Source organism: Rattus norvegicus, chromosome 15 (genome assembly GCF_021556685.1).
Source record: "Rattus norvegicus strain SHRSP/BbbUtx chromosome 15, alternate assembly SHRSP_T2T, whole genome shotgun sequence".
NCBI classification, from domain to species: Eukaryota; Metazoa; Chordata; class Mammalia; order Rodentia; family Muridae; genus Rattus; species Rattus norvegicus.
In genome coordinates, this window is record NC_141548.1 from 15,744,715 (window position 1) to 15,761,882 (window position 17,168).

The following is a 17,168-nucleotide window of genomic DNA, read 5'->3' on the forward strand; positions in this document are numbered from 1 at the left end:
CATCAAAAAGATGAACTGAGACAAGTCATGCACACCCACATTTAACACACTTTAATACATGCATTTATCTCCTACTTCTAACCTTTGTCCTTCCATGTATAATATGAATGGCAGTGGGTCAAAGTTCAGCTAATTAAAGATAGGATGAAAGCTAAAGAAATGAAATTTGGAGGTGGCAGCAAGCCTTTGTTTTTAATTCAATATCTAAGAAACATGTATGGCCTTTGTAGTTGGGAACACACAACAGCTGTGGATGCTAACACACAGCCTGCAGACATGGGGACCCACAATACACTCTATCATGAGGGAGGGGGTATGTTGTGGGTGTCTGCCCTCTCCTGAGGAGCTTTGAGCAGTTAGTGATTGTAATTTCCTCAGTGCTATAACCAAAGCAAACTGCTCATGCATAGTAAATAATCCTTTCTTCATACACAGAATCCTAATTAAACTTGGGGGTTAGAAAAACACACCACAGTTTCTGCCTGCACCCAGAGCTGAAAGCCACCAGTAGCACTGATACACCTGAGAGGAAAGGTAAGACCAAATGTTCTGCTCAGAGCGACCGACCTGCAGACCTCAGGACACACAAACCCAGGAGCAGTCTGGGACAGGACCCTTCCGGTTTCTGCCTGCACTTGGAGCTGAAGCGGTCCCAAAGCTCTCTGTACCCACATCCGGCTGTAAGAAAACAGGTCTACAGGAGTGCTGACACAAAGGCATACAGAAGGGTCAAGCCACTGTCAGAGACAGCAAGACAAACTAATACCAGAGACAACGTGATGGCGAGAGGCAAGCATAGGAACCTAGGCAACAGAAACTAAGACTACTTGGCATTATCACAGCCCAGTTCTCCCACCAAAGCAAATACTAGATATCCAAGCACACAAGAAAAGCAAGATTTGGATTTAAAATGACATCTCATGATGATGACAAAGAAATTTAAGAAGGACATAAATAACTTCCTTAAAGAAATACAGGACAACACAGGTAAACATGTAGAAGCCCTTAAAGAGGAAACACAAAAATCCCTTAAAGAATTACAGGAAAACACAACCAAACAGGTGAAGGAACTGAACAAAACCATCCAGGATCTAAAAATGGAAATAAAACAATAAGAAATCACAAAGGGAAACAAGCCTGGAGATAGAAAACCTAGAAAAGAGAGCAGGAGTTATAGATGTAAGCATCAGCAACAGAATACAAAAGACAGAAGAGAGAATCTCAGGGGCAGAAGATACCACAGACAACATTGACACAACCTTTAAAGATTAAAAAAAAAAAAACAACTCCTAACCCAAAACATCCAGGAAATCCAGGACACAATGAGAAGACCAAACCTAAGGATAATAGATATAAAAGAGAGTAAAGACTCCCAACTTAAAGGGCCAGTAAATATCTTCAACAAAATTATAGAAGAAAACTTCCCTAACCTAAAGAAAGAGATGCCCATAATTATACAAGAAGCCTATATAACTCCAGATAGTTGGACAGGAAAAAAATTCCTCCCATTATATAAAACACTAAATGCACAAAACAAAGAAAGAATATAAAAAGCAGCAAGGGAAAAAGGTCAAGTAACATATAAAGGCAGACCTCTCAGAAATACACCAGACTTCTCACCAGAGACTATGAAAGCCAGAAGATCCTGGGCAGATGTCAAATAGACCCTAAGAGAACACAATTAAGAGCCCAGGCTACTATATCCTGCAAAACTCTCAATTAACATAGATGGAGAAACCAAGATACTCCATGAAAAAAAACAAATTTCCACAATATGTTTCTACAAATCCAGCCCTACAAAGGATAATAGATGGAAAACTCCAACACAAGTAGGGAAACTACACCCTAGAAAAAGCAAGAAAGTAATCTTCTTGCAATGAAACCAAAAGAAGAGAGACACACAAACATAATTCCACCTCTAACAACAAAAATCACAGGAAACAACAATCACTCTTCCTTAATATCTCTTAATAACAATGGACTCAATTCCCCAACAAAAAGACATAGACTAACAGACCAGATACTTAATGAGAACCCAGCATTTTTTTTTGGCATACAGGAAGCACACCTCAGTTACAAAGACAGACACTACCTCAGAGTAAAAGGCTGGAAAACAATTTTTGAAGCAAGTGGTCCAAGGAACAAGTTGGAGTAGCCATTCTAATATTGAATAAAACTGACTTTCAACCAAATGTTATCATAGCAGAGAAGCAAGGACACTTCATATTCATCAAAGGAAAAATCCCCCAAGATGAACTCTCAATCCTAAATATCTATGCTCTAAATGCAAGGGCACCTACTTTTATAAAACTAACCTTAATAAAACTCAAAGTATACATTGCACCTCACACAATAATAGTAGGAGATTTCAACACCCTACTCTCATCAATGGGGACAGATCATGGAAACAGAAACTAAACAAAGACATAGAGAAACTAACAGAAGTTTTGAACCAAATAGATTTAACAGATATCTATAGAATATTTCATCCTAAAACAAAAGAATATACCTTCTTCTCAGCACCTCATGGTACCTTCTCCAAAACTGACCATATAATCAGTCACAAAACAGGCTTCAACAAATACAAGACGATTGGAATAATCCCGTGCATCCTATCAGATCACCACAAACTAAGGCTGCTCTTCACTAACAACAAAAACAACAGAAAGCCCACATACACATGGAAGTTGAACAAACTCTACTCAATGATAACTTGGTCAAAGAAGAGATAAGGAAAGAAATTAAAGACTTTTTAGAATTTAATGAGAATGAAGGCACGACATACACAAACTTATGGGACACAATGAAAGCAATGCTAAGAGGAAAACTCATAGTTCTGAGTGCCTCCAAAAAGAAACTGGAGAGAGCATATACTAGCATCTTGACACATCTAAAAGCTCTAGAACAAAAGGAAGCAAATACACCCAACAGTAGACAGCAGAAAATAATTAAACTCAGGGCTGAAATCAACCAAGTACAAACAAAAAGAACTATACAAGTAGTCAACAAAACCAGGAGCCGGTTCTTTGAGAAAATCAAGAAGATAGATAAACCCTCAACCAGAGTAACCAGAGGGCACAGAGAGTGTATCCCAATTAACAAAATCAGAAATGAAATGGGAGACATAACAACAGAATCTGAGGAAGTTCAAAAAAATCATTAGATCCTACTACAAATCCTATATTCAACAAAACTGGAAAATCTGGAAAAAATGGACATTTTTCAAGACAGATACGAGGTAGCAAAGTTAAATCAGGATAAGATAAACCATCTAAACAGTCCCATAACTCCTAAAGAAATACAAGCAGTTATTAAAAGTCTCCCATCCAAAAAAAAAAAAAAGCAAAAAGCCCAGGAATAGATGGATTTAGTGCAGAATTCTAGCAGACCTTCATAGAAGATCTCATACCAATACTGTCCAAACTATTCCACAAAATAGAAAACAAAGGGACACTACCCAATTCCTTCTATGAAGTGACAATTATGCTTATACCTAAACCATACAAAGACCCAACAAAGAAAGAGAACTTCAGACCAATTTCCCTTATGAATATCAACACAAAAATACTCAATTAAATTCTCCCAAACCAAATCCAAGAACACATTGAAAAGATCATCCATTATGATCAAGTAATTTTCATCCCAGGGATGCAGGGATGATTCGATATATGGAAATCCATCCACATAATCCACTATATAAACCAACTCAAAGAAAAGAAACCACATGATCATCTCTTTAGCTGCTGAGAAAGCATTTGACAAAACTCAACACCCCTTTACGTTAAAAGTCTTGGTAAGATCTGGAAGTCGAGGCCCATACCTAAACATAGTAAAAGTAATATATAGCAGACCAGTAACCAATATTAAACTAAATGGAGAGAAACATGAAGCAATCCCACTAAAATCAGGGACTAGACATGGCTGTCTACTCTTTTCCTACTTATTCAATATACTACTTGAAGTCCTAGCCAAAGCAGTCAGAAAACAAAGGAGCTCAAAGGGATACAAATTGGAAAGGAAGAAATCAAAATATCACTATTTGTAGATGATATGATGGTATATTTAAGTGACCCCAAAAGTTCCACCAGAGAACTACTAAACCTGATAAACAACTTCAGCAAAGTGGCTAGGTATAAAATAAACTCCAACAAATCAGTAGCCTTCTTCTACTCAAAGGAGACTGAGAAAGAAATTAAGGAAATGACACCTTTCACAATAGTCATAAGTAACATAAAATACCTGGATGTGACTCTAACCAAGATTGTATGACAAGAATGTCAAGTCTCTGAAGAAAGAAATTGAGGAAGATCTCAGAAGATGGAAAGATCTCCCATGCTCATGGGTTCGCAGGATTAATATAGGAAAAATGGCCATTTTGCCAAAAGCAATCTATGGATTCAATTCAATCTCCAGCAAAATTTCAATTCAATTTTTCATAGAGTTAGACAGAACAATTTGCAAATTCATCTGGAATAGCAAAAAAAAACAAAAACAAAAACAAACAAACAGGATAGCAAAAACTGTCCTCAACAATAAAAGAACTTCTGGGGGAATCACCATTCCTGACCTAAAGCTGTATTTCAGAGCAATAGTGATATAAACTGTATGGTATTGGTACAGAGACAGGCAGAGAGATCACTGAATACAATTGAAGACCCAGAAATGAATCCATCCACACACTTATGGTCACTTGATCTTTCACAAAGGAGCTAAAACCATCCAGAAGAAAAAAGACTATTTTCAACAAATGATGCTGGTTGAACTGGAGGTCAGCATGTAGAAGAATACAAATCGATCCATTCTTATTGGCCTATACAAAGCTTAAGTCCAAGTGGATCAAGGACCTCCACATAAAACCAGATATACCGAAATTAATAGAAGAGAAAGTGGGGAAGAGCCTTGAACACATGGGCACAAGGGAAAATTTCCAATGGCTTATGTTCTAAGATCAAGAATCGACAAATGGGACCTCATACAATTACAAAGCTTCTGTAGGCAAAGGACACTGTCATTAGGGTAAAACGGCAGCCCACAAATTAGGAAAATATTTTTACTGGTCCTACATCTGATAGAGAGCTAATATCCAACATATACAAAGAACTCAAGAAGATAGACTCCAAAGAGTCAAATAAGCCTATTAAAAATGGGGTTCAGAGCTAAACAAAGAATTCTCAGCTGAGGAATATCAAATGGCTAACAAGTACCTAAAGAAATGTTCAACATCTTTAGTCATCATGCAAATCAAAACAACCCTGAGATTCCACCTCACACCAGTCAGAATGGCTAAGATCAAAAACTCAGGTGACAACAGATGTTGACTAGGAAGTGGAGAAAGAGAAACACTCCTCTATTTTTGGTGGAATTGCAAGCTGGTACAACCAGTCTGGAAATCAGTCTGGAGATTCCTCAGAAAATTGGACATTGCACTACCTGAGGCCCCAGCTATTCCACTCCTGGGCATATACCAAAATGATGCTCCAACATATAACAAGAATACATGCTCCATTATGTTCATAGCAGCCTTACTTATAATAGCCAGAAGCTGGAAAGAACCCAGATGCCCTTCAACAGAGGAATAGATACAGAAAATTTGGTATATCTACACAAGGGAGTACTACTCAGCTACCAAAAGCAATGACTTCATGAAATTCATAGGTAAATGGATGGAACTAGAAAATGTCATCCTGAGTGAGGTAACCCACTCACAAAAAAGACACACATGGTATGTACTCACTGATAAGTGGATATTAGCCCAAAAGCCCAAATCACCAAAGATACAATCCACAGACCACATGAAGCTCAAAAAGGATGACCAAAGTGCAGATGCTCAGTCCTTCTTAAAAGGGGGAACAAAAGTATGGAGACAAAGTTTGGGGCAGAGACTAAAGGAATGACCATTCAGAGCTTGCTCCAACTTGGAGTCCAGCCCACATACATACAGCCACCAAACCTCGTTAATATTAATGAAGCCAAGAAGTGCATGCTGGACAGGAGCCTGATAGAGCTGTCTCCTGAAAGGCTCAGCCAGAGTAAGACAAATACAGAGGCAAATGCTAGCAGCAAACCTTTGAACTAGAATGGAGTCCCCATTGGAGGAATTGGAGAATGGTTCAAAGGAGGTAAAGTGGCTTGCAACCCCATAAGAACAACAATACCAACCAACCAGAGTTCCTAGGGACTAAACCACTACCCAAAGAGTACACTTGAACAGATCCATGGCTCCAGCTGGATATGTAGCAGAAGATGGCCTTGTTGGGCACCAATGGAAGGAGAAGTCCTTGGTCCTGCCAAGGCTTGACCCCCCCAGTGTAGGGGTATGTCAGGGCAGGGATGCGGGGAAGGAGTGGCTGGATGAAGAGTGAGGGGGAATGGGATAGGGAGTTTATGGACAGGAAACCTGGAAAGGGAATAACATTTGAAATGTAAATAAAAAATATCCAATCAACGAAAAAGGAGAATTTTCTTAATCAAAGGGAGAAACAAAAGAAAAAGACACGAGAGTGGAGAGAGGAGAGTTTAAGAGGGGAAAGCGCACTTAGAAGGAGAAGGGAGCGACAGGCGGTGGACAGACTGAGGGGAGTGCCAGATGGTGAGCAAGATGGTGCAGCCTCAGGGTGTCAAGAGGAAATTCTGTTACTGCTAGGACTGGGATGTCGGAAACTACTATTATGGACAAGGGCACCCAATGAAGCCTTACTGAATCCGCATGACTCAAAATTTGCTGTCCAACCATGGTCTTTATTGAAAAATGGAAATCTACCATCCTCACAAAGCCACTGCTGAGGAGATGACCAAGTACCACAGTGATGACTACATTAAATTCTTGCACTCTATTCGCCCAGATAATATGTCTGAATATAGCAAGTAGATGCAGAGATTCAACAGGGGTGAGGTCTGTCCAGTATTTGATGGCTTGATTGAGTTTTGTCAGTTGTCCACGGGTGGCTCTGTCGCAAGTGCTGTGAAACTCAATAAGCAGCAGACAGACATCGCTGTGAACTGGGCTGGGGGCCTGCACCATGCAAAGAAGTCTGAAGCATCTGGCTTCTGTTACGTCAATGATATCGTCTTGGCCATCCTGGAACTGCTGAGGTATCACCAGAGGGTGCTGAATATTGACATTTATATTCCCCATGGCTATGGTGTGGAAGAGGCCTTCTATACAACAGACTGGGTCATGACCGTGTCCTTTTATAAATATGGAGAGTACTTCCCAGGAACTGGGGACCTACGGGATATTGGGGCTGGCAAAGACAGCCGTTAACTACCCACTGCGAGATGGCATTAATGATGAGTCCTATGAAGCCATCTTCAAGCCACTCATGTCCAAAGTAATGGAGATGTTTCAGCCTAGTGCAGTGGTCCTACAGAGCGGCTCAGATTCCTTCAAAGTTAGATTGCTTCAATCTGACTCTCAAAGGGCACGCCAAGTGTGTGGAGTTCGTGAAGAGTTTCAACTTGCCAATGCTAATGTTGGGAGGAGGTGGCTACACCCTCCGTAATGTCACTCGGTGCTGGACTTAAGAAACAGCTGTGGCCAGGGCACAGAGATCCCTAAAGAGCTACCATACAATGACTACTTTGAATACTTTGGACCAGATTTCAAGCTTCACATCAGCCCTTCCAATATGACTAACCAGGCCACTTAATGAATACCTAGAAAAGATCAAGCAGTGGCACTTTGAGAACTTGAGAATGCTGCCCCATGCTCCTAGGGTCCAAATGCAGGCCATACCAGAGGGTGCCATCCCAGAAGAGAGCAGTGAGGAAGATAAGGAAGACCCTGACAAGCACATCTCCATCTGCTCTTCTGACAAACGCACTGCCTGTGAGGAAGAATTCTCTGATTCAGATGAGGAGGGAGAAGGTGGTCCCAAGAACTCTTCTAACTTCAAAAAAGCCAAAAGAGTCAAAACAGAGGATGAGAAAAAAAAGATTCTGAAGAAAAAGAAGCCACAGAAGAGGAGAAAACCAAGGATGAGAAACCAGAAGCCAAAGGGGTCAAAAAAGAAGTCAATTTGGCCTGGGCAAGGTCTGCAGCTCCATCTTCTCCCCAAGTCCCTCATTTTCCCTCAATTTCTCAGATTTTATATTTTCCATTCCCGTGTATTTATATAAAATACATTAAATATAATGTCCCCAGGGACTAGATAGGAACTAGAGACTGGCACAAAGGACAGCGGTGCTGGGAGAACTCTTCCCAGAGCTCCCTTGTCCATCCTGCCCCAGGTCTGAGTTTTGAACCACATAGGATCTGAGTGGAAAGAAAACAACTGGAAAACAAAATCCTGAACTGCAAGTGCCTGCCTAGGAGCTCTGCTAAGGTGCCCTTGTTAAGCTTTTCAGCAGGGGTGACTGTGTCTTCTGGGACCCCTTTTCCGGCTTCGGTAATATCAGCCATTTTTAGATTGGTTCTGTTTCTACCTTCCCACCCACCCGGGGCAAGCAGAGAAACTTACACTGCCCTGTCTCTCCCCAATTCTGTAGGTGGAGGTTGTTAGCCTAGCTTCCTTTTTGAGATATTTTTATTTTGTGAGGCTCTTTGTAATAAAACAACACATTTCTATATAAAAAAAAAGGAGAAGGGAATGGGGTGAATAAAGTCAGTAAGTTGTATGTAGGTATAAATTTGACCCAAGGAGGGATAAAGACCTATCTATGACTCAAGTGAAGAAAAGAACAAAGAGCTCTGTTTCTGAAATCTATATATATTACGTATATAATGTATATTATTAAGACTATGGAGGAAATGTCAACATTGCCAATTTCCAAGAAATGCATTCTTCACAAAGATGACTAATAGCAATATTAATAGGAAGCCATAACTGACACCCTCACACCTTCTGGGATGGTATACAATTTAGCATAATCCTTATGAAGGACAAGTAAGTATCCACAAAAGTTAAATACTAAAACACCCTTTACCCTGATACCTTTGCTTCTGGGACTTGCCTTACTGATGTATCTGTATATGTGATCACCAATATATATTTTTATATATAAATATCCCCTAATTTAAATTCCAATATTGTGAAATATGCATATGGAAATTATATTTTATATAAATATATATATATGGAATTTCAGTGAAGGGTTAGTTTTTATTGACCATTTAATGATACATAGTTATGAGGTATTATATAATATTTCAGTCCATGTATACAGAGTCTAATGATAAGACATATTCTCTAACACATACATTACCTGGAATCTTAGTTAATCTTTGTGATGGGAACATTTGAAATCTTCTTTACCTCTGTTAATGTATATGTCTAATTGCTGACAAGTATGCTTATTGCCATGCTGTGCTAAAGAATATTTCAAGTTATCCCTCTAACCCAACTACAGTGCATGCATTGACCATTTTGTGTCTAGCTTCCTTCTTCCTTGGCTATGTGAATCCCTCTTCTCTACTCCTCTATGGTCAACATTATTCCTTTGACACTAACCCTGGAGAGGCAAACAGAGTAAGATCCTGGCACTGGCTGGCCAGCTAGTCCAAGCAAATGGCTGAGAGAACCTGTCTCACAACACAGTGAGAGGAACTGTAGGAAACAGGATGACAGGCTTATATGACATTTGTGCCAACCTTCTTCTTTGCTTGGATAATTAGCATAATTAAGATGCATGCCACTGTTCCCTATTCTCTTTCACCTCTTGCAGAAATTGCTCAAAGCCAAATTCACAGATAAGGTGGAAGGTGGCAGAGGTAATATACCCAGTGTTCTAGGAGCTCAGGTAGTGATTCTCAGCCAACCACAGTTCCACGTCGGTGGGAGGCATAGGAATCAGAAGAGGTGTAAGAGATCTTTCTAGAAGGCTAGAAATCGTTTATGCCTTGATCTTGACAGTGGCTGAATATACATGTCTACAGATGCCAGTTTCACTGTCTTTTCATATCTGTTCATTTATGACTTCTAAGAAAGCAGTCTCTAGGTTCTAAAACCAGAGAGAGTGATTTGGTCGAGACATGGTCCAAGAGTCAGCAGTTCTTGAATCTCCTGTTTTTCCTTCTCTGTGAAGTCTCATGGTCAGGCAGGATTGAGAATCACCTAGAACCTTCCCAGAACATCATCATTCTCACAATCATTGAATCACAAATATCTGAACACTGGTGAGCAGTGAAGATGTGGGGAAGGACCATCCTGTTTCCTAATTGTTACTGCTCTTCCTTTTTCTACATGAACTTTAAAGTAATAATGATCACTACTGAGTTATTAGCAAGTCACCCAAGGTCCCCAACCTTTAGTACTCATCTTCCCATGAACAGTTGCCTTTGGCAGAGATTGAAAATATGGTTCCCAATTCCAGTAAGACAGGAAGAACACAAACTTGAGACCAGCTTTGAATAGATGGACAGTAAATTCCAGGGCCACATATATACCCAAGGGTCTCAAAAAATATCCCCTCCAAAGAAAAGGGTGGGGGAGGTAGGCAAACAGAGGCAGGAAATAAACATGGTTCTCAGGTTCCAGTGCAGAATGTGAGATTGGTACATCTTGGCCTGAGTCTAAGGCATCTTTAAAATCTAGCATGGGACAAGTATGTACCTTACACAGAGTAGAGGGCAACAGATACTACCCACAAGTGCTGCAATATTGTATCTAAATTAACACTTAATGTAAGAATATTTAATACTAAAACCTCAATTGAGCACAGGAAAAAAACCTGCTCTGTTGCTGATCCAAAATTTCAGGCAGTTACCAGTTACTCAATTGGGCTCCTTCCTTAGGTCTCTTTAGACTCCATCTTGTTAAGGCTGAGAGGGAGGTTGGATTTTTTCCCTGAGATTATATTCCCCTATATACTATAGATATAAAATGCTAAAGCATTAACTCCAAAAGTAACGATATTCATATATAATGGGTCATATGGTTACATAAAAGTTTACATGTAGAATAGTCATCCCTCGGTATCTCCAGCAGATTTCCTTGTATATCGAGTTCATGGATGTTCAAGTCCCTTATCCAAAGAAATGTAGCATTCACATGTAACCTACACAGTCCTCTCATATGCTTACAGCCAGCTCCAGACTGTTTACGATACCCAGTGACACTCCCAGTGCTACTCAAGCAGATGTTACTCACTATTTTTAGGGGATAGGGACAAGAAAAAGATGCGTTTCTGGTTAGTGCAGATGCATATTTTCCCGTTAGCTCTGATCCTCAGATGACCTGCAGATGTGAAACCACAGTGCAAGCATGTGCACGGTGTCCGCACATACTGTTGATGTGTATGCATTGAAGGACATACGCAAAATGCCCACAAAATAAAATTGCCGTGTTCAGGATTCCTCCCACTTTTACACTTTGTCTATGCTCCAAGCTCTCTTTACCTAGTCCTATCCAGTGTACATGTAATGTGGGTCACTTGATGTGTCCCCGGAATTACGTTAAAGTATGACAAATGAGGCAAAATTTATTGATTTCAACAACATATTCCTTTCTCCAGTATACCTAAAGTATCTTCATTGCAACATATAAGCAACAGAAAAACGAGTAATTTTCTTGCGTTTTAAGTTTTGAGCCTTAAATCTGGTGTGCATTTTGTAGTCATGGTGCTGCAGGTCAAGTTGGAAGGGCCATGTTTCAAGGATTTGGTGCGCCCTCGAGTCAGACACTGCCTGATCAGTGACACTGTTCTGTCATCTATTCTGAGAGCATTCTGGTCCAATACATCTGTCAGGCTTCACTGTCAGCTTCTGCTCATTCATGCATCTACCTCGCTGCAGATGCTATCATTAGTGGGAGGAAACAGCCATAGCTCTTGCTAGTGGGTAAATACTTTCCCCCAAAACCCATGTTGAATTTTGAATCCATCTAGAGCTAATCAGGCTGAAATGATGCTAACGGGAAATATTCCTATCCCTTGGGATGGCGCTGTTCTGAAAAAAAGAAACTGGACACAGAGACAAAGTAGACTTAGAAACGGAGGTTAAAATTGGAGTAATGATTCTGTAAGCCAAAGAGCACTGAAGAATGAAGGCAATGGGTATAGAAAGCCTGGAGCTTTCTCTTCCTCAAAACTCTCAAGGCAAGCATCCCCGGCTATGCACCCCATGGTACTGCTATGGAAACTGGCAAACAACTGAAAAGGAAAAGTAGCTAGAGAGAAGTAGCTAAGGGGCAAAGGAGAAGCAGCTGCCTATGGGATAATGGTGTTCTCTGCATGAGGCAAGGAAGAGAATCCCAAGTGGCCTTGCTCCAGTTTGCCAGAGTTAGAATGTTACCCAACGGTTGAGAGTCTCTTACAAAGTGGTTCTGTGTGGAGAATGATCTAGAACAGAGATGCTTCCCATTTCATGATTTTATAAAACATGTAGCAAGCAAAAGGAAGAGAACAGGCAGCCGATACATAGAATCAGAAGATAAAGTACCACAGAGCATCAAGTCTGCTGACTGAGCATCAACTCAGGCACTGGCAAGCGTCTGGCAGAAAGCACTGGGGGAGCCAAGCTCAAGCCACCATACTGAAGTCACTGAGACAACTCCAGGGAAGACTGTCTTCCTCGTAAAAGAGATTCTGGCTTTCCATTCCTGCCAGAGGTACTTCTGTGCCATGAGATAAACAGTAGTAACCTCTGCTGGATATGGTTTACCTTTTGGCTGCTCTCCAGGGAGCAATGTTTTAGCCATCTGCTCTTTTCTGCCCTCTGCTGCAGAGTGAGGGGGCAGCCCATGCCGCAGCAGGGACTTGTGGAGAGCACTGGAAATAAACATGTTTGGAATTTAGACAAGGGCAAGGGAGCGCCTTGCTCCTGAGCCTGCTAGCAGCAAGTTTAAAGCATGGTGACGGCCATCCAAAGCAAGCCTATCATCAGGTAAAGGAGGAAGACACAGCCAAGGGAAGCGACTTTTTCCAGTTCCCACACAGAAAAAAAAAAAACTTCCCCACTTATTCACATAAATATTACCTGAGTTGTAGATTATTTATGACATGAAACCAGAATCCTAAACATCAGCAGAGCCCAGTGTTTCTGAGCTGGGTAAGCTGACGTGAGTTTTTCTTGAACTGCATTCTTCCTGTGTTAACTCCATTAGGGACATTATCGTACTTGGGGCTTTCAGAAGTGGGCCAATAAAAGCATGGAGAGGGGATGGGTCATTGCTATGTTGTGCTGACTGACCGGCAGGGAGTTTACAGCTGAAAGTTCTGGAAAAGCATGAATTTGATACTGGATCCTCCCAGGCATGCTACGATTTGATAGTACTGTATTATGCATTCATAAATTCTGAGTCCAAGAATTCAATGTTACAAGAGGCATAGGACATCTCAGAACTCCTCAGCATGTGTCATTGATAGTTTAATTTCAGTACCATCCTTATTAGTACAAAGCTGAGGGTGGGCAGATGAATGGGAACCTGTCAGGCAACAGGAAGAACAACTTAGGGGTTTTGCTTAAGAGCAAAAGTAAAGAAATGGTGACTGAAGTAAACAGAAACCTAAAGGAGACCTACACCTGCCCTTCAATATCATTAAGTTATAAGCAGCCATATGAGGAATCAAATAAAAGTTATATTCACCTTAAAGGGGTGCAGCAGCTTAATGGGAATCTCACACTCCGATCTACGAGAAGAGACTTGTGGGATTGTTTCAGATAGCAAGATAGAAGGTTTTTCTGAGAGCAAAGAAGGATGTTACAGGGCTGGTGTTAGGGTTCAGTGGGTAACAGGCTTTCTGTGAAAGCTCTAGGACCTGAGTTTGCCTCATCAGAACTCCTGCAAGCCTAGGGATGTGAGCATCCGTCTGCATACCTAGTGGTCCTCCAGCAAGATGGGAAGTGGAGGCAGGAAAGCCCCTAGAAGCGCATGTGCCAGCTAAACGTGGTGTATGCAGTGGTAAACAGGAAACCTCATCGCAATCAAGGTGGAAGCCACGGACTGACATTATCCTTCCTTGTCCTCACACCTCCACATGTGAACCATGGCATATAAATGCCTGCACTCTCATAACAGTGAGTACATGTGCGTGCACAAACACACACACATGCACGCACGCACACGCGCACACACACTCACAGTAAAAGAGTGACATTGTTTATACCAAGTACAAAATAAACAACTAAACATTGCATCATTTTCTAAGCAATATAATTATCTGAAATATTTTCATTCTCTCTGTCTCTTCATCTCTCTCTCTCTCTCTCTCTCTCTCTCTCTCTCTCTCTGTGTGTGTCTCACTCACTCACTGTCTGTCTGTCTGTCTCTCTCCAGGTTCTCACTAGCTGTCCTCTAACTCATAGTGATTCCTCTACAGCTACTAAAATGTATCGTGGCTTATGTATTGCCTTCTTTTCGATCCCAATGTAAACCTTAAGTAAAGAGAGTCCCAGACTGACCCATTCAATGCTATGTCCTCAATACGCTAAATCTTACTTCACATGGGATATCTGGTGCCCTGTAAAGGAAGGAAGGAAGACCGCATTTAGAACTGCGGTGGGATGACGTGGTCTCACTTAGCTAACAGCTCATTCCATTCCCAAGCGTTCACTTGAGGACATGGATTTCAGATGATAGAACCCGCAGTTCGCCGTACCTGTTTAAGATAGCAAAAGACCCAGAGTGCACTTGGCAGTTGGTGTGCCCACTGTCTCATTGGAAATCTTTATATATCTTTCAATAATGCTCAGCTGCATGCAAGCATTTCAGCTCCTTGTGCCTTGCTCGCTTTTGTTCTTGAGGTAATGTTACATGGTCTTTGCTCATCTCCCAAAGCTGTGCCCCACTCCTGAAGGAAGCTTTAGTGAAAATCTGAGTGTTATTCATTCTGACCCTCAACCCTGGGGCCTGCTGCTTCAAGATTTCTGTCTTTAAATCACCATTGATTCCACCAGAGAAAGCGCTGGCATTAGAATTCAATTTCAGCTTCCTGGCAGGACAAACCACGTGTCAGCAGTCTCTGCGGACTGCAGCAGGATTTTATGGGAGAAGTCCCCAGCCCACACAGTCGGGAACAGGGGCGATAGTTTCCTGTATTGGAGGTCAATCACTGCCTTGAATTCACTGCAGGACTGTACTCCAGTGCTACCTAGAAAATTTTCCCTAGATTTAGTGACTTCCACAATGGCTTCCAAGTCCTTGGAGCTGTGTCTTACATTTCCAAAATTTATTAAGTAAGGTCACTTGGGTTGGAGGTGTGAATCATATGCCCATAAATTTTCCGGACTCAAATCAGGATTTTCACCAATGAATTCATCTAAAGAGCGAGCCGCTTTATAGCCTGTGAAGTAAGACGTTCTTCCCTCGGCCCCACAAGTGCTTAATAATGCTTGTTCCATAATGGTCCTTATCTCTGTAAACAGATGTGTGTGAGCAGGATGCTGGCATAATCACACAGCAGTTGACAGCATGAGCTCTGAGACTAGGATGTTGTCTGCTTGTTCTCTCTGACCAGCTCTGTCACCCTGGGCAAGTGACTTCTCACCGCAGCTCAGGTTCCTTAACTAATGACCACACCTCCTACACACGGTCATTGTGATGACTGTATTGCACATGGACTATGTTGTTCAGTGTGGTAACCCCTGGTCACAGGGAGGGTAGCTGAGGCAAGTGCAATTCCTGCTTCACTAGCCACATTTCAAGTCTTTGATGACTACACATGGCTAGCAAACATACTAAACATTGCAATGGAATAAAATTCTTTTTCAAATGTGTTTTTATTTTTAATTATGTACTTGTGTGTGGCAGTATGTGCCTGTAAACACAGTGTGCCTGGATGACAGAAAAGGGCATTGAGTCTCCTGGACCAGGAGTTCCAGGAGTTTGTGAGCTGCTTATGTGGTTGCTGGGACTGGACTTGAGTCCTCTGTGAGAGCAGTACATAATCTGTCCTCTATAAAAACAGTCTTAACCTCTGAGCCTTCACCAAAAGGCCTAGAGTGGGATTATGCCTCTGAGGAAAACTATTACCACAAACAGATTTACAGTCACACACGGACTCCTGCATTGCCTGAATTCTTCTCTTCCCACCCCTACTAACAGTTGTTCTTGAATTGGCAATTTGTTTCCTTTGGGTGGTGTGTGTGTGTGTGTGTGTGTGTGTGTGTGTGTGTGTGTGTGTGTGTGTCTAGACATGGAAGTCAACTGCCGTTGTCATTCCTCACGAGCTTTCCACCTAGTTTTTGGAAATGAGGATCTCTCATTGACTTGTAGCTTAGCACAGGGAAAGGCTGGCTGGCCAGTGAGCCCCAAGGATCCACCCGTCTCCAGGTCTACAGTGCTGAGTGAGATTACACGCATGTGCCACCATGTCTGGCTTTTCCATGTGGGTTCTAGGGATGGGAACTCAGGTCCTCATCTTAGACAGCAAGCACTTTCCTGACTGTGGTCTCTTTAGCCCGGTGAGCTGGGAACATTCATGCTAGCTCCTCTGTGTTTTCATAGCGGCCTATCCATGCTGTACCTTGGTCTTCTCGAATTTTGACTTCTCTGAGGTAACTACTAGAACTTCCAAGCTGTACCCCGAAACCCTTTATTATTCATCCGGTGTCGGGTGTAGCCAGCACTGTGAGCCTCGTAGGACTGAGATCACATTCCAATAATGTGTGTGATTCCCATAGTCCTCAGCTTGCAATAGGCATCCAGGCATTTGCAGGAATGAATTTTTCTATGACTCAGTTTGCACTCCTCTGCGTGTTCTCTAAAGCAGATCTGTGCCCCGAGGCAGGGTTCACGGGTGTGAGCCCGTAGGTGCTATCTGAGACCAGATGCCAGGGGATATCTTTTTCAGGCATCACTTTGCCTTTGGGTTTTCCAGGAGACTCTCCAGGGATGTCTTGGTGTTTTGTCATAGATCAACATCTGTGAGCTCATCCACAATCTTTTCTTGCCTATGCTGTGAAGTGAGGCCCTTAGCGCTCCATTACAATCGCCTAGTCCTGGGGTCTCACTCAGTATAACCACTGACAATAGTGGAAATGGAAAGTTTTTTTCCAAGCCGCACCCCCTATATCTTAGAAGAATGTGTATGCGGGTGGCTGCACTTTTCAAGATCCCTCTAGGAATTTTCTGTTGAAAATTCAATCTCAAAAACTGTGGTATACTGAGGCAGGTTCCTTGCCACTGGAGGATAGAGACTCAGAAGTGGGATCAATGCCCTTATAGACTAGAACTCCCAAGAGAAGATCTTAGGCAAACACCTCTTCCTGCCACCCTCCCCCTACCCACATA

At 41.9% G+C, this 17,168-nt stretch overlaps 1 protein-coding gene and 1 pseudogene across 17 annotated transcripts in view; both read left to right on the forward strand.

Moving 5' to 3' along the window:
• Positions 1–17,168, forward strand: part of Cadps (calcium dependent secretion activator) — a 466,682-nt gene that overhangs the window by 146,400 nt on the left and 303,114 nt on the right.
• Positions 6,534–8,185, forward strand: LOC148000837 (histone deacetylase 1 pseudogene; annotated as a pseudogene).